The sequence below is a fragment of the Mobula birostris genome, chromosome 9 (genome assembly GCF_030028105.1).
Source record: "Mobula birostris isolate sMobBir1 chromosome 9, sMobBir1.hap1, whole genome shotgun sequence".
NCBI classification, from domain to species: Eukaryota; Metazoa; Chordata; class Chondrichthyes; order Myliobatiformes; family Myliobatidae; genus Mobula; species Mobula birostris.
The window spans coordinates 134740229-134758968 of record NC_092378.1 but is presented as its reverse complement, the minus strand read 5'-3'; the positions used below and the strand labels follow the sequence as shown (position 1 = coordinate 134758968).

Genomic DNA, 18740 nt, shown 5'->3' with positions numbered 1-18740 from the left:
TACTCTAAAAGTCAATGTTTTCTTCATACCTATTCCAAATTGAGTAAAGACTCATGTGTTAATATAAACTATATGACATATTAATCGAGCTCTTAATAATGCGACTAATTTTGCAAATAAAACATTTCTACCAATTTGGTAACATTTCAAGAAATGTAATTTCCCAGTGATGCAGAAAAAATAGAGAGGAAATCATTCTGATTGTAATGTGACATACTGCTGATAAAACTACACAATTTTTTTGTACTGGGATCCAGAAATCTTTGGTATGCGCTAGGTTAAGTTACCTATGGATAGTACAAATAACCTCTGACTTATGGTGACAGGACCTTGGTTACTGATTCATGACTGAAACTAGCCAAATTAAGTTGCCAGATGGTCTCCTGAGTGCAAAGAGTTTCTTTTAATATTTTTAGCATTTCCTACAGCATCTATATTTGATTCTAAGGTCTTGGAAGAAACCAAAAGCATAAGACCTCCATATTTCACATAGGTATCTGGGGGTTCCCACTCCCTTTAGCTGTAGTTCATTAGAAGTATCAGAATAACAAACACAAGCTTCCAGAGTGCCATAATGCAGCTCTCCTTACGAAACTGCAATTATTAATTACTCATCATCACCAAAGATAAACAGAAAAAATTCTGCAGATGCTGCATGTCCAGAGCAAAACACACAAAGTGCTGTAGGAACTCAGCAGGTTAGGTAACAACCAATGAAATTAACAAACAGTTGATGTTTTGGGCCAAGACCTTTCTTCAGGAGGTTTCCTGCAGCAGCTCGTATCACCTATCAGCAGTTGTTGGCAAGGAGTTGAGCTGGAAAGCTTCCATAGATTCCAATTTGCACATTAAAGTGCCAATAACGCCACGCTGGGATTTGAATTTTGCTTCAAGATTATTTCTGAAAGATGTAAGTCATAAGCCTAGAAGTTCATCTATTCCTTTTTGGCATTAAAATATTATTAATATCCTTAACATTTTTCTAAAAGCTCTAAAAAAGAAGTCCAAAAGATCTGTTAAAATTTTAGTGCTAGTTTCAATTCAGCTCCAGCAGGCTACCTTGTATGGCACTGCACTGGTTCAGGGGCAGGAGGTGTTGAAGACTTAATATATCCAGTCAGTAGTAGTTTTCCATCAGTGCTGACATCAGGAAGTAGTCTGTAATGGGTCACACCACAGTAAACCTAGCACACTTTCTGCTTCTAGGTAGCATTGCAACAAATGAATGCACGTGTCCCTTTGGAGATGGAGGGTGGCTTCTGAAGTATTGGATAGTGTGTATAGGTGCTAGCTTCTTTCTGCAAAGACCCTTAAATGGGAGGAATTTGCCAGGTCAGATGTTTGTAAAAAGGACTATACTTATACTTTATTTTATTGTCGCCAAACGATTGATACTAGAGCGTACAATCATCACAGCGATATTTGATTCTGCGCTTCGCACTCCCTGGAGTACAAATTAATAGTAAATAGTAAAAATTTAAATTATAAATCAATATAACTAAGTATCCTCGGTAAATTTTTGCACTATTGGGAGTCCTGTTCTTTCTAGATGTGAGTGCACATATCCCATTCAGCAAAAATTGAAGGTTGCCCACTTTGCCAAAAAAGCTTTCCATGACTTCTGAAATGCAAAGGTGGCCATCAAAACATCACGTGTCACACATCAAAGTTGCTGGTGAACACAGCAGGCCAGGCAGCATCTCTAGGAAGAGGTATAGTCGACGTTTCAGGCCGAGACCCTTCGTCAGGACTAACTGAAGGAAGAGTGAGTAAGAGATTACTAACTCTTCCTTCAGTTAGTCCTGATGAAGGGTCTCGGCCTGAAACGTCGACTGTACCTCTTCCTAGAGATGCTGCCTGGCCTGCTGTGTTCACCAGCAACTTTGATGTGTGTTGCTTGAATTTCCAGCATCTGCAGAATTCTTGCTGTATGCGTTTTTAAAAACATCACGTGTGCATGGTACGTAGACTGAGATTAACCTTAATTTGATTTTGAGAGCAGTACAGTCATTTGTGTTTATTTGCTCTTTGAGGTTTGCTAATAAATTACACAAGTGCCTTTACTGCTCTTATCAATGTATGATCACCCTTGCTCTCAGAAACCTTGTCTTAAGTTTCTTGCAGACTACCTCTACTAAGTATATAACATAAAATATATTGCTATTATCTAACACATTCAAATGTCAAGAGATCCTTATCAGCAAAATGGGGATGAATGCAACTTTTACATTCACATTCAGAAGGAGGAAATGGTTGTATCAAAATGACTCTGGGACATGCAGATGTTCACAGAAAGCTCTCATGCCCTTACAGACACACCCTCAGTATTTTCCTACCAGGAGTCCCTTTTTCTGACATGTTTCTCGATTTTTCCATTAATTTCTGATCTGATGAATATGAAACCATAGGATTTGTTCTGGCCATTTAGTTTTGTAGCAAAACCTGCGGAAACTACTTAGTTGTATAGTGACTGGATCAGTCGGCTTGAAGTTTGTTTGGAAGTTATGCGACAGTGTTCCTTCTGCTGTAAATTAGATGTGTCTAACCCTTCAAGTAACACTTGGTTTGAGCCTTCAGCATTAGTAACAGCTTTTTATTTTCCATAGTAAAACAGCTCCTGTTGTAACTCTGAACGGTGTTGTCTAGAATCTTGCTGTAAACAGATTTTGAGCATTGCACTTCAGAAAAACAATGGGAGAACATGAATGTCTCACATCAAGATCCTTATTAACAACCAGGTTTCTTACCCAGGGTGCATGCAAAATTGGTGGTTGCTTTGCTAGCCTGACATTTGTTTGTACAATGTCTTTTGGGTGAAGTATAAGTTAATTCCTAGGCTTAATTTTCTTATAATTTTAAATTTCTTTCTTAGCACTGTATACTTGTAGTTAACCTAAACGTATTAGTATCCTGCACACAAGGTGAGCAATTTAATCAGTTGGTAGCTCTAGCTTCTGTAATTAGCATCTGAATGGGATAGCCCTATACAGAGACCATACATATTAAGTCTTTAAGACTCAAATCGTTCTGATCAAAATCTGAATAGGGATATATTTCATTACACTTATCCTTCATTGTTCATGATCCTGAATAGGATCTTAACCTTGTTAGTCTACTTTTCAAAGGAGGAAGCCTCTGTTTCTTGCATATCAAATAATTATAGCAGAAGCATGAGCATGCAATCAAGGCTGGCAATCCAATACAAACTGGGGAAACGCTGGACTTTCAGTGACCGTCTTTCAACGGAGTTGTTGCTTCAATGTCCCACCTGCCCTCCAAGTAATACTTTAAAAGTCTAATTGGACTACTTTAAAGAAAAAGATGAGAGTTCTTCCATGCCAATATTTATTTTCAGCCCCATCACTAAAACAGATTACTTAGTAATGTTGGACCATTGGCTTATGTGAAAATTGTTGCATTCATTACAACACTAATTATCTTTCAGAAGTGTTTAATTAATGAATAAGTGCTTTGGGCAGTAAATGCATGAAAAATGTAAGTTACTTCTTTCAATCTCAATAACTTGTGTTAACTTCAAACAATCTTGGCATACTGATGTAGTGGATAGATACAGTATTGTGTCCTCAGCCCCTTCAAGTCAGAATGCCATCCTTCCAATGTGGCACAAATACTCCCTATTTACTGTCCTCCTTAAATGTTGGTTTTGTTCCTCAGCACATCACCTGGGATTTAAATATTTCACGTGCACAAGACATAATCTGAAAAGCATGTACAACTTCCTTTTGTTCAATGCTTTCTAAACCAAAATGAATTCTGAAAGACAAATGTAAATCTATCTGATTTTTTTTTTGAGTGGGGAGGAAGAAGGAAATAATGAGCAGGTTCACATCGATATGATGAATCCAGCAGGGGGTAGGGAGAGCAATCACCAAGCTCATTCAGTGTATGGCTTATCAACGCACGTTCTAATTAGCTTGCCTTCATTTCCATGGCAACAGCACTTGGCTCTGCAGCTGTAACTATGGAAATTAACTGGAACATATGCTCCGAACCGATACACTTAAATTAACTCTACCATGATAATTGATGTACACTTGCACAACATTCTTCAGTCTTCACAATATTGGTAAATATCGAGCTCTCATCGATACAGAAATGTGTCACACAGTTACTGGAGTCTGCAGCCCTATAACATAAAACAATGGAAGACAGCAAGCTTCAGGTAATATGCTCAGATCTGACTCAGAGCTTGCTCTTTGTATTCAATTCAATCCATAATAGTTGTGATGCACATTAATAGTTGATAAAAAAAATGATTAAACATGGGAGAGAATTGGCCCAGTTTCTTGCTCCAGATTCAACCATCTGTAGTCTCTGTTTCTTCAAAGGTATTTTTACCAATATCCTTTCCCAATTCTCTCACCTTGGGAGGAACAAGAGGAGGCCATGAATAATAACAAAATAGGGTGACTTCACCCTGCTTACTGTCCTACTGCTACATATTATTTTCTGTTCCCAATAGAACCATATTGGATTTCAAACTTTCTCTTCAGAACATGGTAAAAGGGTTCCCGCACAGCACCAGTACACAGGGCCTTCATGCCTGTTAACCCAAGTAGCTAACTGTTGAATCTTGAATTAATTATGTTATTATGGGGGGAACAGTGTTGGCAGGCATTTTATGATGTATAATATATAGGTAGATGGGTGAATTGTAGACGTAAATGTTGTATGGCCCTGAAGGCATTGTTTTCTTGTTTACTTAAAATAAAGCTGCCCACGTCAGTATTCCCAGATAGAATCTGCCATCACTCTATACTGGAAGAGTCACAGATAAACATGACTAGACAGCGAATTTAAATCTACAGAGTTCAACTAATTACAAAAACATTTTGCTGTAAATCATTGTGGCAATTCTCAATGTTTAGTTTTGATAAACCTATTCTGTATGCTTGGGGCTGACCCAACTGCATCAGGTTGTCATCATAAACCTAATACAAAAAAACTTGCAACGGAAACAGAAAAGAGCTGAGGTATTTTAATCCTACCTGCCCAATAGAAAGATAACAGGTAAAATGACTGGATAATTTAACCCACGAATTCCCATTTGCTTCAAGCTGCTGCTAACTTTAACTGTCTCCTCTGAGACCCTTCTTCTGTCTCTTCTTTCTTCAAGCTTTCTCTTCGTAAGGGGAGAAAATGTCCTGTGACCTGAGCTTCTGTTCTTGCCCACCACCCAACTGCCACAGTCCTGCATTCCATCATAGCACACCATTGCCGTAAAGAGAAGGACAAGGATTCTGAAGCTGTCTGACATCTGAGGTGGCACTACTGGTATAGGATGAATCCACTTCCACTGGCTGGGATGCTAGTACACTAAGGTCCATGAACCACTCCACCGAGCACCAGGGGACCAATACTGCCAACATCAGACAACAACTGGCCAAAGGTTATCCAAAAGCACTTCTAGATGTTCAAGAGTGTCTGCAATAGGCACTCTCTCTCAACCAGAAATGTTCTCCCTTTCTGGCTTGATCTTCTAAACCAATGGCCACGTCAGTAGCCCAGGACTAATCCCAGCTCATGTCCAACTCAAGGTTTCCAGACAGAAGAATTCTACACGGCGAAAAGGGTGTGAGGGTGTCAGGACTGAACAATGAACAAGGATATGGAGAGAACTTGTGAGGGGAGAAGTCAAACTGTGAAGAGAAAAGAGATGGGGAGGAAAGAGGAGGTTACAAGAGAGAAAGAGCTGTTAGGGAATGCAGGATGAAGAATTGGAGAGTGCAAATGGGGAGGATTCTAAAAAAGATGGGAAAAACATTAGGGCACAGAGGGACAAAAAAAAGGACAAAAATTCAGGAGTAAGACTGATCAAGAGCGAAGGGGGGTGAGGAAAAGACCATGGGCATGTATGCACATGCAAAAAGAAGTCTACAATTCCATCAAATCTTCAAATCTGTTCTACATTTTGAAGCAAAAGTAGGTGGAGTGTTTCGGCTAGAGTAATAATTATCAACAGACTGTAAATTGTCAGAGATAAATGGCAGTAATCTGGAATGATCCTGAACGTACAGGTATGAGAATGACCATAATTCCTACTGCCAGAGACTAAACTGTCCAAGCACATGTGTGAGGGTCTACCTGGGGTCACAGGAAGGAGACAGAGCTCATTGAGGATAAAGAATGCAATCCATGTGTTGGGCCTTAAAAACAGAGTTTCAGAGAAGCAGAATTAGTGAAATAAAACAGAAAATGCTGGAAATACTCAGCAGGCCAGGCAGGAACTGTGGAAAGAGAAAGAGTAAGCATTCTGATATAACCAGCAAGGCAGAAATACCTAGTTCAGGTTGCCTCAATTTTTCTCTTACTCTGGTCTGGCTGGCAATGCCCCATAGCCTTGCTATTACAGTATATGCACTCTACACAAACAAAGAAGTTTAATCTGATTCATGCTACTATTCCTATAGCTATATTGTCAGTTAATTTCAACCAGTCAGAGGTATTTGCTTTGTTTTACTCAGCTCTTCCACAGTTTATTAATGAAATCTAACTTGTTTTCTCTCCTTGCCAGTTTTCATTAAGGCTCCCAGACCCAAAACATTATCTTTTCTTCAGTCTTCAGAGCTAATGACCTGTTGAGTGTTTCTAGCATTTTCTGGCTTTTATTTCAGATTTCCTGCAAGATTTAGGTTTTAATTTGAGTGCTGGTGAAAATTAGTTGTTCTTCCAGACTAGTCATATTAAAAACCCTGCTGGAGATGAGCTTTGCTTTTTCCACTTGCTTCTAGCACTAACAGAAATCCTACCTCAAAGTCAAGATTTCAATTTCTAACTGAAAGCTAAGAGGTCCATAAATGGCACAACATTGTTCCAAACCAAGTATGCCAATTTTAAATACCTAATTCCACTATTTTCTATGACCCAATCTTCTGACAATTGAACCTAAATTGATTCCAATAATAGAGCCAAAATCGTGTGGATATTCTGCCTTAGTGGCTATTTTTATTTAAAGCAAAACTAATATCAGTTCTAATTTATAGGAAAAGTAATCCAGCAATCTGATAAGAAATTGGCTGTAACTCAATTCATTAATGCCATTTTCAGTACACAAGTGTAAAGGAGAATGAAATAATTATTGCATAAAAAACACAATAAGATAAAGAACACAATAATAAAAAGCATCATAAACATAAATTTATGTTAGTTTATTTACATAGATGTCCATTAAGTCATGCTAGGGACACGGGTGTCTGTACATATGATGGCTGACAGGAAAAGATAAAGTAGTGGTGGTGGCAGGTGTGGAGGTGTTGATCAGCCTTACTACATGAGGAAAGTAACTGTTCTTGAGTTTGGTGGTCCTGGTGTGGATGTTGTGTAGCCTCCTCCCCGATGGCAGTGGGACCAACAGTCCATGAGCAGGGTCCTTCCTGATGTTACTGGCTATTTTCTGGCACCTTTCTGCATATATGTCCTTGATGGCGGGTAGGCTGCTGCCAGTGTTGCATTGGGCAGTTTTGACTGTCCGTTGTAGACCCTTCCTGTCTGCCGCAGTGCAGTATAATACTGTCAAGTCGGATTTCTTTTTCTTCTTCGAACATGTGCAGCTACTAATATTGGCTACCAACGAAATGGTGCAAACGTCACTGTTGGGGACATGTCATCATTAGTTGAATCATACATTATTAGGGAGCGGAGACTGTGCAGGTTGAATCCGTCTACAAAGTCTGGAGAGGCAGCCAACTCCAGGAACGTGATTGCCCAGGGTTCATCAGTGAAGCATGGGGGAGTCAGTGCCCTGGTGAACTTTGCCTTGCCAAGTTGAACGTACTCCTCGAAGAGCTTAATTGCATCCTCCCTGAGGCCATCTGAGAGCGCTATGACCCATGTGTCTTTGACTGGACACCTTTTGCCCTTTGCCTCTTGGAACACCCTTCATACCAGAATAGCTCCCTTCTGCTTAGCAGGAGTTACCAGGCCAATCGGGTCATGCAGCTCTGATACTTGGCTGAGCAGTTCTCTTCGTGTCAGGGGGTTTGGCGTCTGTTCTCTGATTTGCTCTTGTAGAAGGTCTTGGCCAAGTTTCTTTTTTTTCTTTCTCTTCGAGAAATTGATTGCAGCCATGACATGGAGCTTGTCCTCTTCTACTATGTAGCCCAGGCCAAGTGCCTTGTCATCATCGCGCATTTGGTTTGTCAAGACCATGGTTTCTGCCTTGGACTTCTCCAGCTTGTCACTACACTCTTTCCTCCCACTTAGCCCAGAAAAGACCCAAAGCTTGAGCTCGAAACCTCCGGTCTTCAGCACCTGCTCCACATTTGCTGTGATAGATTTCAGCTGGTCAAGGTTGTTGTGGGATGTGAGAATGTCATCAACGTAGCTGTCGTGTTGGAGCACCTACTGCTCCTCTTTGAGGTGGGTGAAAGGAGGGAGGTTAGCAGTTTCGCACATTGCTAGCTGCACAATGCACCCTGCTGGTTTATCTCCGATGTTCACTCTTGTGATTGCATATTCCCCCAGCTCCTCGTCCTCGGAGTCTCGCCAGAGGAAACTATGCAGGTGCACTTCTCGGTCTTCCAACCAAACCAAATTGTACATCTTTTTTATGTCACCCAGAGCAGCATATACTCCACCCCTGAATCTGAGTAGGGCAGTGCAAACCTGGTCGAGGACATCTGGCCCTTTCATTAGCAGGTCGTTCAAGCTCACACCTCTGAAATTTTGGCTGCTGTTCCACATGAGTCTCACTGGGGTCATGACAGATTGCAGGTTCGGAGCAATAAGGTGACTCACGTACCAGACTGGCCCGTTCCAGTTGATGACCGTGTCTTTGGACAATTTCATTGCAGACCTTCGATCAACCATGTCACGCACTTGAGCAGTGTAGGCAGCTTTCCACTCGGGTTCTTTGGCTAGTTGCCTTTCCGTCCGGAGAAATGTAGCCTCGACTGTTCTTTTATTGTTTGGCAAGGAAGCTGTATCTTCCAACCAAGGATATCTGGCGTGCCAACTCTTGCTGTGGCAGTCCCCTGTGACAGAGGTGAGGGCTCTTCTTGCAACTTCAAGTTCCCTCTCCTCAGCAAGAATCATTCCTTTGCCGCCTGGCTGGCAGTTTCCGCAGCAGCAACCCCCACATTTTGGTTCGCATGCTGTGCCAATACTATCCCACTTCCACCACTCTAGGAAGTCCCAGTTGGTGCTTGAAGTACCTGACTCCTGGAGCTTGATGCCATCCTGTTTGTTTGGTGGAAGTTGCTCCGGGACTCTGCTGGTGAGCTCCTCGTACTTTACAGCAGCTGCTCTCATTGACCTTGCAAAATGTGTCTTGGACATGTGGGCTGACACAGACAGCTCCTCAAAGAGATCAGGGTGTGCTCCTCCGACTGTCTTCTCCAGTGGTCCGTCCCACAGCACGAGGTCTCCAACAGCTCTGGGCCTCTGAGGCGCCAGCTGACCTGCTCTATGGTTTATGAGTAAATTTATTTCTCTGGGTCTCACAAGTTCATCAAGCGGTGTGTCTGGGAAGAATTCCTGCAGTTGCTTCAGTGTCACATATTTGTGGACATTTGCAATGCTGTCTAGTCCATAATAAACTAATTGGTGTGATTTGAGAGTGCCCTTGGGAGTGCTTACTCTGGTTTTTAGAAGGTACCCCTTTGTCTGCACCTGAACCTTCATCCCCCCAACTCCATGGACGACGAGAGTGATTTCCTCACCTCTGAGGTTCAGTCTGCTTGCAGCCTTGTGGGTTATATAATTGGTGTCTGAAGCCAAGTCAATTAACATCCCGATTTTTCGCCCAGCATTAGTTGTAACCTCGAGAAGCATCATAATCACTGGCAGCTCTTGCAATCCACTTTCCACCGAAGGCTCGGTTTATCTTTCACTGTGCTGAAGGCTCTGGATGCAGTGTTTGAAAATACATCGCAACATTGTTTGGCCAATTCTGGTGAAAGTTTGCTGAAGAACTCCTCTTGATCCTTTGTATATTTCTTCCTGCCTTTATCTTTCTCTGGACCAAATCTGCTCTTTTTCCGACCTGCGCTGCTTTTCTTTATTTCAGCATTGGGGCACAGATAGTAATGATGCTCAGGAGTATGCTCATCCTAGCAGTCTTGGTTTTTACACAGATAGGGTTTGCAGTATGAATTGTCATCATGAACCTCGAAACACCTCTTACATGCCCCCAACTTTCTTACTGCAGCCTTTTTCTCTGGTAGCTTTAGCGCTTGAAACTGTTTGCAAAAGCAGAGCTTCCTTTTGTGCTTTCCATCACCGCAGACTACACACCCTGCATGGTCGTCACCTGACTTGGTAGACCTGGTTCTGGCATGTCTTGGCTCAGCCCTGGTTTCTCTTCTATTTGGCTCTTCATCCCTCAGTTGCTCGAGCTGCTCATATATGGTCTCTTGCCCTTTGAGGAATTCCAAGAGACTGTCAAACCAATTATCTGGTGCCACAGCATTTCTCCTGTCAGCGACATAGACCAGCCATTCCTTTTTGAGAGTTTCTGGAAGTTTACTTTCAATTGATTTTGTCACCAGCGGATTTTGATAGCACCCGTGTCTCCAGGTCACTCAAGTCTTGAAGTGCCTTCTCCACAGCTTGAACTAATTCCACTATTTTCCGTGACTGATGATTTCTGACAGCTGGTGTTTTCTGTAACTCTTCCACTATTTCAATAGCAATGCACGTTTGATTTCCATAGCGGTTTTCTAGAACACGGAAGATGTTATCTGCAGTGTTATAAGCAGTGAGGCGAAGGTCTCTTCTGATTTTGTCATCAAGACTGTCCAGTAGTTGAACCTTTTTCACCTCTCTTGAACCGGTCGGCTCTCCCTGCCTCTGGAGTGCTTTCCAGTCCTTTCTCCTCCTGTGAAAATCCCGTTTGCTGCCAGTAAACTTGGGAAGAGCTGTTGGTTTCAATCTAATGGCTGGCGTGAGGAAATTGGAGGAAAAGCCCAACGCCGTTGGTGTTCGTCTTTCAGCATCCTCCTTTCTCCCTGCCTGTATGAAGTGGGCCTTCTTGGAAACCAACTTGGTGATCTGGAACTCGAGACCCTTTAGGTGATTCTGAAGGTCCTTCTGATCCCCTGGCGGGATCCATCGTTTCCACTGACCATGCACCTCCTTCGCTGTCTTTACCAGCCCTTGCTGGTGGTTAAGCATGAACTCATACGCCTCCTGGTTGCCATCGGGTTGTACAGCAGTGACATTTTCACATTCATCCTCTGCTGCTTGTAGTGCTGTGAACAATTCTACATTTCCAAAGTTGGTCCAAAGAGTCTCCCAGATTAGGCTTCTGACCTCCTTTAGTTTCAGCTCACACTCATTTGCCGTCTTTGCCAGGCCAGCTTTTTGCTGTTCAGTTAACACAGCTACTTCCTCTGTGTTCAGCTCTGCCTCCAGTTCTGAAATGAGTCCGGCCTCCACATCATCATTGGCTTCCATGGCTTTCTCGGCTTCTGTTGTGAGTTTATTGAAACTGACTCTGAGCTCTTCTTCAGACATGTCTTCATAGGTCCTGGTAATACTGTTGACCAGACGAGAAAACAATCTTTTTGCTGTCGCTCGCTCTACCTTGAGTTGCTCAACTGATTTCCCAATAGCTTGATCAGCCATGTCTGATTTCCTCTGCAGGCTGTTCACGGGTGAGAAGGTAAGTACAACTTTTTAATGATGCTTTGATGTTGTTTTATCTTAACTTGACTTTCTTCCTTTTTCAGGATTCCAGGTTATTACTCCTGCTGTTCCAGCTCAAAGCTCCCAGATTTCTGTTTCCTGGTCCTCCAGTTTCCCGGTCAACCAGTTTTTTCACTGTCAAGTCGGATTTCTTTTTCTTCTTTGATCATGTGCCACTTCCCCACTTGAAAGAGATTGAATGCGTCTACCCAGAGGTTTTTTAATTGGATTCCACTCAATGACCAAACAACTTTTCCTTTTTCCTCCTTTTATTTTTTGCAAGTGCGGCAGTTTGATAGTTCCATTAGTTCCATCAACCATTAGCCATCAGCCATTAGCCATTAGCCATTAGACATTAGCCATCAGCCATTAGCCATTAGCCATTAGACATTAGCCATCAGCCATTAGCCATTAGCCATTAGACATTAGCCATCAGCCATTAGCCATTAGCCATTAGACATTAGACATTAGTTATTAGCCATTAGGTGAAAAAACTGGCTGCCTCTCCAGACTTTGTAGACGGATTCGACCTGCACAGTCTCCGCTCCCTGATAGACTGTTATGTTTTCAAACCGGACGACCTTTCCCGAAGGTTCCCAAGCTCTTCTTAAACCTCGCACCATTTCCCAGAAGTGCCTGCACGCGATGATCCCCGTGACGTGAAGCTCGCGCTAACCCAAAATGCAGTGACAGCAGTGCTCTTTTCCATGAAACAGTCTCTCAAGTTATTTAAAGTTCAGCATCTTACCGCAGATTCCAACGCTGCTCCGGGACTGACGCTGTGATGCTGCCAGGTCCCCCCCGATGTTCCGGGCAGAAGCAGCACTCAGGCAGCGGGTTCCATCCGCTGTGGATTCTCACTATTACTTTTAAATTTTATTTTCTTTTGCCTCTAGGTCCCAATACTTCCTAGAAACTCTAGTTTGACTTGACAAATACGCAGAGATGCAGCGTGTTAGGATGCTCACTACTCCACTTCTGTAGAATGACATGAGTATGGATGTGCATAGTCCAGCTCTCTCCAGCCTCCAGGTAAACAGCTACAAAGAGGACAGGTGGACTGGAAGCATGGCAACAGCAGAGAGCAAGGGCATCTGTGCCTAAGGAACCCAAGTGTGTGTGTGTGTGTTACATAAGTTCACTGACAGACACCTATGTGCATTTGCATCTATTCACATGTCTCTATGTTAATAACCATGAAAAAGTCAGCTTGTCTCTGATCACCTTGGACCCCTCACCTTGCCTCTTGCCACTAAATGTAGACCTCGCTCTGTTAAGTCCATGCCAGCTGGTGTGCAGCTGGCATCCCATGTTAAAAGATGCGCTGGCAATTTTTGCTCCTCAAAATGAAGTTCAGGACCTGTACATATGGACCCTAATGGATAGTCCCAAAAGTAACAAACCTGAATGTTAAACTACCACAGCCTGGGACACATTGACGTTACTACCCAGAGTGAGAAACAATGGCAGGAAATGACCAATTCAAAGAACAAAATTCAAAGTACATGTTCTTCTAGAAGGGCAAATGGGAAGATGAACATCATTTTCATGGGGTGAACTTTGCCATCAAAACTGAGTTAGTTTGGCATCTTAGAGACTCCCCCGTAGGATGTGAAGTTCTCATGACCCTCCAATTCATTCTCCACTTATCACTACACACATCAAGCCCTAGAAGCTATGAAAGTGACCAAGGGGTACTTGTACTCAAGTTCAAGTACTTCTTGCACATGGGCAGCATGGTAGCGTAGTGGTTAGTGTAACACTTTACAGGGCCAACAACCTGGGTTCAATTCCTGCCGCTGTAGGGATTTTGTACATTCTCCTTGTGATCACCTGGGTTTCTTCTGGGAGCTCAGGTTTCCTGAGGACAAGGGAGTCGCGTAGGCATTGGATTGAACACCGCCCAATCTGCTCTGCTACCTCCAAATGCCTACCCTAAAACAACAGCTGAAAGTCACAATAAAATCAATATTAGAGATCCCTAGGACCCTGCAACTGTTCAACCTATTTCAACTCTATTCCAGAACTAAAGTCACCTTAACTTAACTCAACTCAACTTAGTGATCTATAAACCACATGATGCTTACCTATGTACATGCTTGGAAGCTGATCTCCAAATTATCATTGATCTGTTGAGTGAAGCTCACAAGAGAAGGTGCCTTACACCGAGCAGCAGTACAAAAGCCCGCAGTATAGAATGGCTCACTAACAACAGATGTCTGTGTTGTGTTGTTAAATATGTCAGTAATAATGTAAATATATAGTTTGGTTAAGCATTCTTTGTTGTTTACAAAATTCATTTTGGGTTATATGTAAAAGTACATGAATGTCATACATCATCATGCCACTTTGTCATATCTGCACACCTCGCTAAACGTAAAACTAAGAAGATACATGAGTTCGCAAACACGAGGAAATCTGCAGATGCTGGAATTTCAAGCAACACACATCAAAGTTGCTGACCCTTCGTCAGGACACAGTCGACAGGAAGGGTTTTGGCCCGAAACGTCGACTATGCCTCTTCCTAGAGATGCTGCCTGGCCTGCTGCGTTCACCAGCAACTTTTATGTGTGTTGCTCAACGTACATGAGTTACCCGGCTCTGTGATTTTTCTTTCAATTAGTTTTATGTTTTATGTTTTGGAACCTATGATATGACCCTGGAAAACACATATATTCACCTCTCAACAAAGGCCGATATCAATATATTCACAGTTTACCAATTTTTTGAACCATCTGACTATATATATTTAAATTTATATGATTTCTCTCAAATCATAAAAAAGTCTCCTCATCTATTGGGCAGCAGTGGTACAATCATTCACTGCATACCAATTTTTATAATGAACCCGTCGCAGTTGATGGTTCTTAAATGCTATCTGCACCCTTTGGCTCCACTTACAGTATTTCCCATGGATGGATTCAGCACTAAACCCTTCAGTACCACTTTATTGTTGTGTTACAACCATACTGATCTAGAATATTGTCCTGCCAACTGATTTGGCACTTACAGATTCCCATTTCTTACAGTTAGCACACGTACAGTTTTGGTTTAATTACAAGATCTACAAAAACATTAAGAAAAAACATCCTTTATATCTGTGTTTCCTGATCTGATGAACATTGGGGCCAGGTGAGGTATCACAATCAGCTTTGAGCCAAAGCTTGACTGTTACATCTTGCAGTGAGCATTTTACAGTTCTGTCACTGAGATTTAATTTTCTCTTCCCAAAGATTTGGGAATAAAAGCGAACTCTCAGCAGCAGCAGATTGTATATAATGGCTATAAAGATAAGTGCTACAGACTTCAGAGAATAAAGGGAAGCAATGGAATGGTTTTAAATTAGCTATTTCTGTTACAGCACAATAGTCTTCCACCTATATGTTGATTCCTCCCTCCCTCCACCAGCCCCCCCAACACCATCTGGATAAAATTATAGTTTAAAAAATACAACCATTGGTTGCTCTGTTGCTAAGGTCTCAACATAGCAACCTATTAGATTATTTTAACAGCTCAACATGTTGACATGACTACAAATAATGTAGCAACCAGGGAGGGAAAAAAACTCATAATTACAGGACACACTCTTCTGAAACCCACACTTTGTCCCCTGCTAAATCCAATAAAATAAAGTATTTTGTTTAGAGAGTCACTAAATAAGAGAGACAGCTGATTTCTGAGTCCCATCTGGGTCCATTCTGAGTACCATTCATTGAGGATGCCAGCAGCTTGGGAAGAGCATTTCCATATGATGGTTCCGGAGCATGTATAAAATGGATTTATGAGAATCATCTGCAGAGGAGGGACTCAACAGAGGGGCAGCTTTGGGTGTGGGATCAATAACACTCTTTATGACATTAATTGCTGTTAGAGTTTCTGTATGAAGTTATTGTAATGTGACTAAATTTGTGTAAAACATTTTGATTTGTTAATATTTATTCTGAGATCAAATAGCTGCTTTAGAATTTAATGACATAAGCATAGAAGGTGCAGTCACCGGGGTATAAAGATCTGAGGTAATGGAGCCTGTTAAAATATTTCCTAACCATATTCTGATTTTGTTCATTTTGGTCTTAGGTGCCACTGGAATTTTAGTGATTTTCTAGATTGTCTTTCTCTCCAGTCATTTCACATAGTGATTATGTATACATGTAGCCGCAATTAGATTTATTCCATTTATTTCAAAGGAAACAGAACCTTGCAGCAGATTCTGTGTTGACGGATCCCCAGAAGACCCCCTAGTAGCTAAGCATGCAATCTTTTACTTCCAGTGATACTGAGTGATGCAGTTCTCTGCATCGTGCTTCTGCTGGGCTCAAGCACGCCTTCTCAATACCGGTGGCTAACTAAAACAGAACCTTGAAGACTATCAAGGTTTACAGGAGTTGACAAATGACAATGTAACAACACACACAAAATGCTGGAGGAACTCAGCAGGTCAGGCTGCTTGTATGTAACAAGATTTGTAAACTCAGAAGTACAAAGTTGAAAAAATTATAAATGCTAGGAAAAATTATTGCATTTTTTGATTAACCGCATTTTTTACAATTACTGTTCACTAAAAGTGTGTACAATTATAAGGAAACGTCCATCCATCCCTGTCCACTAATCTCCCTCCTGGCACATCTCTGCAAGCGGCCAATGTGCTACACCTGCCCATTCACCTCCTCCCTCACCTCCACTCAGGGCTCCAAACAGTCCTTCCAGGTGAGGCAACACCTCACCTGCGAATCTGCTGGGGTCGTCTATTGTGTCCAGTGCTCTTGATGTAACCTCCTCTACATCAGTGAGACCTGTCGTAAATTGGAAGTCTGCTTTGTCAAGCACCTACACTCCATCCACCAAAAGCAGGAATTCCCAATGGCCAAACATTTTAATTCCAATTCCCTAGTGCATTCCAACATGTTGGTCCATGGCCTCCTCTTGTGCCAAGATGAGGCCACCCTCGGGGTGGAGGAGCAACACCTTATATTCCATCTGGGTAGATTCCAACCTGATGGCATGAGTACTAATTTCTCCGTCCGGTATAAGAAAATTCTCTCCCCCTCCTCTCTATTCCCCACTCTGGCCTCTTACCTCTTCTCATCTGCCTGTCACCTCCCATGGGTTCCTTCCTTCTTCCCTTTCTCCAATGGTCCACTCTCCTCTCCTATCAGAATCCTTCCTCTCCAGTTCTTTACCTTTCTCACCCACCCGGCTTCACCTATCACCTTCCACCTATCCTCTCCCCACTACCCCACATTTTTATTCTGGCCTCTTCTCCCTTCCTTTCCAATCCTGAAGTAGGGTCTCAGTGCAAAACACTGACGCTTTACTCACTTCCATAGATGCTGCCTGAACTGCTGAGTTCCTCCACCATTTTGTGTGCGTTGCTTTTGATCTCCAGCATCTGCAGAATTTCTCATGTTTCTAATTATAAAGAAGTCAGCTCTTTTAAAACAAAAGAGACATATTAATGAAGATCCAAATAAACAAAACTGCAATCTGCTGAAGTTGTATACAGTTATCCAGGATATGTTTTCAGCAGAAAGCATTTCCAATTGAGGGATTAGATCAGCCTATTGTACCAATTTGGAAAGTTAACCATTAAGCTAATCTCAAGTGGAATTTATTGCAAGCAATACTAGATTATGATTTTACAACTGCACCAAATGTTGAAAACTTTCAAAGCTAATAACTGTCCAGCATTTGGAAAAATATCTTTTAAGATAAGGAACTGTTCACTTTTTCCAAATGGCCAGCTAAGACCTCAAGTTATTAGTTTGGTTCAATACAATTTAAAATATAGGCATTAACTTCTTGATGATTGAGAACAAAAAAAAAGACACCATGATTCACCAATCCTAGAACATAGAAATCTACAGCACATTACAGGCCCTTCAGCCCACAATGTTGTGCCGACCAGGTAACCTAGTCTAGAAACTGCCTAGGATTTCCCGAGCACATAGCCCTCTATTTTTCTAAGCTCCATGTACCTATCTAAGAGTCTCTTAAAATACCCTATTGTATCCTCCTCTACCACCTTCGCTGGTAGTGCATTCCATGCACCCATCATTCTCTGTGTGAAAAACATTACCTCTGAAATCCCCTTTGTATCTGCTTCCAAGCACTTAAAACTATGTCCCCTCATGTTAGCCATTTCAGCCCTGGGAAAAGCCTCTGGCTATCCACAAAATCGATGCCTCTTATCACCTTATACACCTTTATTAGGTCACCTCTCATCCTCCATCTCAAGGAGAAAAGACCAAGTTCACTGAACCAATTCTCATAAGGCATGTTCTCCAATCAGGTAAGATCCTTGTAAATCTCCTCTGCGCTCTTCCTACAGTATCCACATCCTTCCTGTAGTGAGGTGACCAGAACTGAACACAGTACTCCAAGCGGGGTCTGACCAAGGTTTTATATAGCTGTTAACCTCATAGCTCTTGAACTCAGTCCTACGGTGGATGAATGCCAACACACCATACACCTTCTTAACAACACTGTCAACCTGCGCAGCAGCTTTGAGTGTCCTGTGGACACAGACCCCAAGATCTCTCCGATCCTCCACGCTGCCAAGAGTCCTACCATTAATACTATAACCTGTCTTCAAATTGACCTACCAAAATGAACCACTTCACACTTACCTGGGTTGAACTCCATCTGTCACCTCTCAGCCCAGTTCTACATCCTATCAATGTTCCGCTGTAACCTCTGACAACCCTCCAGATTATCCACAACACCCCCAACCATTATGTTATCAGCACATGTACTAATTTACCCTTCACCTAGGTCATTTATAAAAATCACAAAGAGGAGGGGTCCCTGAACAGATCCTTGTGGAACACCACTGATCACTGACCTCCATGCGCAATACGAACTATCTATAACCGCCCTTTGCCTTCTGTGGGCAAATCAATTCTGGATCCACAAAGCAAGATCTCCTTGCATTCCATGCTTCCTTACTTTCTGAATGAGCCTTGCATGGGGATCCTAATAAAATGGCTTACTGAAATCCATATACACTACATCCACTGCTCTACCTTCATCAATGTGTTTTGTTACATCCTCAAGGAATTCAATCAGGCTCGTAAGGCGCAACCTGCCCTTGAAAA

General features: G+C 42.2%; 1 protein-coding gene across 2 annotated transcripts in view; it reads right to left on the bottom strand.

Moving 5' to 3' along the window:
• rhbdl1 (rhomboid, veinlet-like 1 (Drosophila)) overlaps nt 1-18740 on the bottom strand; it is a 195418-nt gene that overhangs the window by 99881 nt on the left and 76797 nt on the right. The gene's annotated exons all lie outside the window — the stretch shown is intronic.